Genomic DNA, 7,632 nt, shown 5'->3' on the forward strand with positions numbered 1-7,632 from the left:
TATGGCTTTTGGTCTTCCTAGCGTGCTGTCAAGAGGCGTCTCATTGATAGCTGCTCTGTCCCAGGCCATCCATCGAGTGACATGTGTCTTGGACACACCGTTCGAGGTAAGTGGCGTCTTTTTTCAAAATACTTGCTTTCTCTCTCTTCTGTTTTACTTTATCATTTGCTAAGCTTTTCGATTTTTACCTGTGTTTTTCCAGAGCTCTCCATGTGTCAAGAACTCCGAGTATCTGAAGCTTTCAACTTTTCATGTAAGTTGATCTTTTCATTCCGTTCGTTTTTGCTGTCATCTTGATTTTATGAGTTCTTCCTCCGGCTCCACTACCGAGCTTTTCAATTTAACTACATCCTCTGAGTATTCGCTCAGTTTAATTTTCTCTGAGAGTACGAACTCTTCCGAGAGTACTCCGAGCTGTGATTTGTTGGAATTGCGTAGTGTAGTGAGAGAGCGTAGGAATCTTTGTTTTGGGTTTGCAGAAACCCTGAATTCTTCCGCCAATGTAGCCCATGCTGCTCCGGTGGTAAATTTTAGGACTTTTTCCGGGATGGAGGCTTCTTCTTCAACTCCAACTAGGAAAAAGAGGCCTCGGGCGGAAATTACTTCATCTCGTATGAGTCCCACGGATCTTGCCAATTTGGCGGATCGTTATCCATGGATGAAGAACTATGAGATCATCTTGGCAGATGCCCACCAGAGACTCGCCTGTCCCCCTAGGGGATTTATTTCTATGTATAGAAGCCATGTTGAAAGGGGTTTTCGCCTTCCTCTTCCCTGAGTGATAGGAGATATCCTCGATTTCTTTGGGATCGCGGTCTGTCAGCTGCATCCGAACGGCTGGTTAGACGTGGCGTTAGATTGCTTCTTAGCTTCCAATCTTTGGGGTAACCCTTGCTCCCCGGGTTTTTAGATCCCTCCATAAACCTTCAAGGCATCAAAGCGAATCTTTCATAACCTTCGTTAAGTTTAGAAGCTATTCGCCTTTTAGTGATAAGATGTCAAACGTTCATCTTTGGGATGAAAAGTTCTTCTTCGTCAAAGTGAAGGAGGGAGAATCTCTGGGCTTCCCAATGAACTAGAACTACAAGCCTCAACATATGGCTGGTGATTTGCTTTTGTTGACCGATATGGAGGAAAAGGTGGCGAATCTCATGAGGAGCATTAAAACGGACTTCTGGACATACGTCGATGCTCTAGAATTTATGATGAGCAATATTCCCTTGGTACATCGAGTGGGGGCTGAGATCACTTACGTGAAGTTCACTCAACTTGATAAAGGTACCTTTATTATTTCCTTGAACCTTGATTATTTTGTTGTCCCCTTGCCAGGGAATTATCTGAAGCCAGTCGTGCCCTTGTAGAGAGGCGTAAGAAGATGAAGGAGATGGATGCCAATGAGGGTGTGCAAGCGGCGAATCCTGGCAAGCTGGATGGGAAACGCCCCCTAGAAGGTGTTGTGATCGCCCCAAATAAAAAGACAAGGGCGGCTGCCGTGGGCGTAGGAAAGTTGCTGGCGGAGGCCTCGAGAGCTGGAAAACCCAGAATGGACTGGTTTGGCCTTAACCAAGAACATGTACTGTTCCTTTACCTTTCTCTGTTTTTTTGCTATGGATCTTGATCTCTGCTTTTTCCGTGTAGGTGGTCAAACCAGACTTAGGGAAGTATTGGTCCACTAAGTATGGTAGCAAGGGATCTCTTGGGAATGAATCGGTTATAAATGACCTGGATGAAGCCATTGGCCAATTAGGAGAAGTGCAAGAGAGCCAAACCAATTACTCTGGATCCGCCCATGCTAAAATGGGAAAAAGGGACCTTCTTTCGGTAAGTTTTTCTCTTTATCTTTACATTTTTGGATGAAAGAGTGATCTCTACGAGGGAGACTTTATTTCTAAATGATCCCTTTGCTTTGTCAGGCATATGCTCATATGCGCGCAATGGAGGCGGATCTTCTCCAAGGGGTTGCCGATAAAGCTACCATCAAAAGGCTGGAGAATGAAGTGGTCGTTGTTGGTGCAAATGCCGCTGCCGCCATTGCTCTTAATGAAAGCAAGGATGCTGAGATCCACGAGCTAAAGAAGAAGATGGCTGAAGATGCCAAGAACCATAAAGCTGCTTTGTTGAATACAGAGATTCCAGCTGGTAGCCGTGCTTACTACTATGGTGAGCGGATCATGGCCTATGTTAGACTCGCCTACCCGGAGATTGATTTTGTTGATCCAGAGTACGTGGTCCCTGAGGTTGAAGATGCTATCAGATATGATAGAATGACGAATGCTCGTGACTTTATCCGTGGTCAAGTCCGAAACAAACTGAAAGGATTGAACGAGGAAAGTAAGCCTGTCGTCAACCTTGAAGCGGGTGATCTTAGCGAGGCATCGAAAGATGCAGGTGACAAGGCTAACATCGCGGAGATTGATAGCACGGTTCCTCAGGCGGGGATTGTTGATACGAAGAGTGAGGCTCCTCCAAAGGATGCATCTTTAGAGAAAGATGGCAAGGAGGATGCTGTTGTAAACATTTAGCTTATTGTAACTAAGTACAATTTATTTTTCCGATGAATCCTTTTGACCATTAATTTTACTTTATGCTTTATATCTTTTAGCATGTAAATTTCTAGGTTTTTTAGGACTTGCTTTGATTGTTCAAGGTAGATGGTCAGCCATACCTCGAAGTATGAGCCTTTTTTTAAGGCTGGAAGCTTTTATTCCCTTTGAGAAAGTTAAGCTGCCCTAGGTGATCGATTGTTTCCTATCTTTGAGGTAAATCGATCCGCCAGCGGGTCTTAATACACTACAAGAAATATGACATTTTCTGACGCACAATATTTGTCATGAAAACATGTTTTTTCGTCACAATAGACAATTGGTGACAAATATTTGTTGTCACGTCGATCGTCATGGTAGGAGCGTGGTATTTTGTATATATGACAAATTTTCATTGTGTCATAACAGATTTACTTTTATATGACGATCAAAACATGCGTCATTGTATGATTTTGTTTTAGTGACACTTATTTTGTCACTAATGTTGTGAATATTTTGTCACTTCAAACCGTATTTTTGTCATAATAGTGAATATTTTCGTGACATCTTTCATATTTCGTCATCTAAATATGTATTTAAGGTGACGAATTTCGATAAATGATTGAAATTATAGAATTTTAGTGACATTGAGATTTACTTAATTATTGTCACTTAAGATATAATGTCGTCATGAATGAAAATATTTAAATGACGCAATTCATTTTTCGTCATAAAAAATGGTATTTATAGCGACAAAAAGCTATATAAAATGGAAACTGTAGAATTTAAATGACATTATACTTTTGTCACATTAACATTTAATATGTCACTAAAGAGTATTAATTAACGACAAACATATTGTCATTAAAGGTACATGTTTACTGATGATAAAGATCGTCATGAATGATTATAATATAATAACAAGTTAGTTATTGTCATTTAATTAATATATACAGTGACGTTACAATATGTCATTAAAAACTATTTTGGTGACAAAATGGATCGTCTCTATAAAATATATTTTATGACAATAGTAACTGTTATGAAAAAAAAAATATTTTATATGACAAATTCAGTGTTGTCATTTAATTATTATAAATTCTGACACATGAATTTGTCACTAAAAAAGAAATATTGATAATTTATAATATCACATGAATTGTCTATTGTGACGAAGTTTTATCATAATTTAATATTATAATATCTAGTGACAATATATTTATCGTCATATATTTAATTTAACTAGTGACATAATAATTTGACATTTAAAAAGTAATTTAGTGATGACTATAATGGGTATGAAACCCATAAATGGAATGGTGATTTATCATATTTTGACAAACTAGCTGTTACACTATTAGTCAAAATTGTGCATATTAAGAAATATATTACAATTTAGTGACAAATTACTCATGATAATATTAGGGCATTTGTGATCTTTGATATATATAATTTAGTAAATAAATAATATTCCATAATTGAAAAAAGCGTATTTACTAAAATAAAATTCAACATAATAAACATAAACAAAAAAGTCTTTAAAATTTACTAAAATCAATGAAGCTTAATCTAGGAAAAGTAAATGTCTTCATGCTTATAGCGACCATCATCCCATTTGTGAAAAGAGAAGTTCCTACATAAAAATACATACATTTATTAGTATATATATATATATATATATATAATTTAAATTACATTATTTTGAAATAATGTAATTTACCTTATGTATTAATTCCACTAGCTTCCATAAATGCCATTAGTTTTTCAATATTTGCACCTTGTACACTTAGTTTATCTTCTTGTGCACTTAACTTATCTTCCAAGCTAGTCACATGATCCGTAAGCTCCTCAACTTGAGCTTGAGAATTTTTTAGTTTTTCTCGTGTCTCAGTAAGTTCCTTTTCTTGTTGTTGTTGTCTAGCAACATCATATGATGAACTGCGTTTCGGAGGTTTAGGACCATATCCTAGCCCTTTTATGTATCCAGATGCATGACCAAGTACCTCTTCAACTATTTCATCTATAGTCTTACTATTTTCATCTTCATTGTATTGACATTGTTTTTCTTTCATCAAATTCTATCAAAATCACATAAAAAAAATAGTAGTTATAATTAAGATAAAAAAAACAGTAAAGAACTTTTGTTTTCTAATTAGCTTATAAAAGGTTCATAAGTTATTTACCAAATTCTCTTCGGCAGTTGTGGATGACCAACCCTTTTTCTCTGAATGATGTGTACGCTTGTACAATTCAATTCTATCACAAGGATCTCCATTCAACTCCTTTTGAGACTATTCCAATAAAACAAGAAAAATTTACAATCAAAAAATATAGTAGGTCATTTAAATATTTTATGTTTTGATAATTATCAAGTTACAGTAACACTCACAATTTCATTTCGATGAACTATAAATGGCTTTCTACCCGAAACATGTGGAGCCTTGACATTTTTCCGATTTTCACTATTCTTAATACTAGCATTCTATAAGGTAATTGAGAAATTTCATAAGATATGAATAAATTAATAATTAGCAACAAACAAGAAAATACAAGTCAATTAAATGCGATATAAATTAATTAAATGCACTATAATTAAATGCATTCGGTAAGGTACTAATGACTAAATTAATGAATGTTTTTTAAAGTAATTACTTAAATTACATCAATTAATACATTTCAATTATGATAAATTGATAGTATCCCAACATTATCATAAATTCATTTTTGAAATTTGTTGTGGTAATGTCTCAGGGTGGTCCTCATAACCACACAATTGGTGGACTAGCAATATGCTTAAAGCATTCACAATCTCCTGAATTCATAACCTATTAAAGAAGCAGGTGACATATAAAATTTTGGTTAAGCTTGGCCTGACTCATGTCTTAATTCATCTTATCTAATTTGCTTAATTCGTGTTGTAGGTCGTTGCCAACTGTAGAGCTCTTGCTAACGGGTTGGTTGAACTTAGGTATAAATTAGTTTCAGGTGGGAGTGAACTTGGGTATAAATGGTCGGGCAGCAGGATAAAACAAATGATGCTGACTAGGCACTGAATTTTTTGTTGAGGGTAATAAATGCCATATCAAGATTTTTCTCCACTCAATAGATAGCTAAATTAATGATAAATTGATAATTGATAACTAAACTAAACTAACAAGATAATTCATATCGTAATATTATCATAAACTAACAAGATAATTCATATCGTAATATTATCATAAAATATGTTTTAGTACAAGAGCATAATTGAATAGTTGTTTACCTTAGGACTATTAATGATCAGATAATTGCTTCAACAAAAAAAAAACAATCAGATAATTAATGTAGCTAACTAATGATTATTAAATTTAATTAATCTTAAATTCAATCGATTTGGTTAATTCGGTTATTTTATCATAAGATATAATCTAATATTTAAAACCGAAACCAAACCTAATAGACCGAAAAATCGAAATTTATCGGTTCGGTCGGTTATTTCGGTCCAGTTCGGTTTTTGAACACCCCTAGATAGTAATTTCTATGTACAAAGTGATGCATGTAATAGCTAACTAAATAAAGTTGTGCATTCATATGATAATTAAGTTTTAAATTAAAGTGCTAAATAAGAAATTAGAAGACATAACCTTGAATTTTTCTGATGAAAAATGATCACATAAATCTTCCCAATTGTTCTGTTCACGACAAAAAGATGGCTTATTTCTCTTAGCCTCTTCGAGAGTTGCAAACGATTTGTAGTGCCTATGCAACCTGTAGCGCTTTTGTTGAATACTAGACTGTAACCTATCAGCCAAACAATCTTTCACACCCGGATCCTCAATATTAACATCCATGTGAATCTAACCAAATTAAAAAAATATTAGAAAACCCTTATATTGAAAATAATAATATCTTGCTTCAAAAAAAAAAAAATAACATCTCAAATTAATTTATGGTTTAAAAACTTACATTGAGGTGATCAAAGCCTGTACTTAAATCCTTTGCTTTGTCTATTTCTTTCCACCTTTTGGACACATAAAGCACATCACGGGTTACCACACCAATTTGACTGGCAAGCTTGGCAGATTCTTCTGCATCTTTGGTGTCAAACCCGACCTAAAATAAGATCAGATAAGACGGTGAGATATTACCACTGACTTATTATCTAAACCAGTAGCAATATCTCTCAAATAAGGAGAAAAATCAAGCAAAAACCAAATTCTAGTTTAAAGCTAAAATGACCAACATATGTCATTTCCAGCATAACGTTTTCATACGGAGTCCGATTAAGACGATTCAAAAACCCCTGGAAACGTAAGATAAAAATAAAGAACTTTCATTTAGGACTCCATGGCAGATTCGGCCTATATCTGGTCGAAAAATGCATCAGAAGGTTCAGATATGAATCTGATTTTTCCAGCAACACCTATATAGACAATTCTCTATATCTCTAGCTCAAAGCTATGACTTACTCATAACCCATATCACAGTATTCCACAAGTTCTCAACTTCAGCTAATTATATATATATATATATATATACATGTAGACAGTACAAACCAAACAAAAGGACACTGCCAAAAACAAGTTCTTCAAGTGTCCGTATACTATCCACATATATGTACATGAACAAAATGGATGCAATATCCTAGAGACGACTTGCACCTCGTAGCTGTAACCGAACCTCGCCCTAGGATCGAGTACCCCTCTCGGTAACTTGCACTTCCTCGCCTAAAACAAAACATTAAAAACATTTGGAAAAATGAGACAAAAATCTCAATAAGAAACTATCAACTATAAAAACCAACTTTACTTAACATAACTACATATATACATTTATAAAATATTTAATCAAAACCTTATAGAATATACTCAAAACTGAAGTTCATAATATAGTCAAGATATTAAACCAAAAACCAAAAATATATAATCGTGTATCCATTTTTGAGTTCATCCCCTTATAATTCAAATCACAATTCACAACATATACGAGACGTCTCTTAACATTGCCTATCCTATATGGTCTTACCCAACACTTCTTTGCCATACCCAATAGGTCTTCAGACTGTGTACACATGCCATATTTCTCACTAAATATGGTCTTTAGAATCAAAAGCCACCGAACCGAACTACTC

At 34.8% G+C, this 7,632-nt stretch overlaps 1 long non-coding RNA gene across 1 annotated transcript; it reads right to left on the reverse strand.

The window, feature by feature from the left end:
- Window positions 1-4,041: 4,041 nt before the first annotated feature.
- On the reverse strand, window positions 4,042-5,101 carry LOC136210683 (uncharacterized). Its single transcript, XR_010678164.1, has 4 exons — window positions 4,912-5,101; window positions 4,706-4,813; window positions 4,243-4,600; window positions 4,042-4,155 (listed from the first exon to the last, which is right to left on the reverse strand). It is a non-coding gene; the product is annotated as an uncharacterized lncRNA (long non-coding RNA).
- Window positions 5,102-7,632: the final 2,531 nt, after the last annotated feature.

Source organism: Euphorbia lathyris, chromosome 1 (assembly GCF_963576675.1).
Source record: "Euphorbia lathyris chromosome 1, ddEupLath1.1, whole genome shotgun sequence".
Classification (NCBI taxonomy): domain Eukaryota; kingdom Viridiplantae; phylum Streptophyta; class Magnoliopsida; order Malpighiales; family Euphorbiaceae; genus Euphorbia; species Euphorbia lathyris.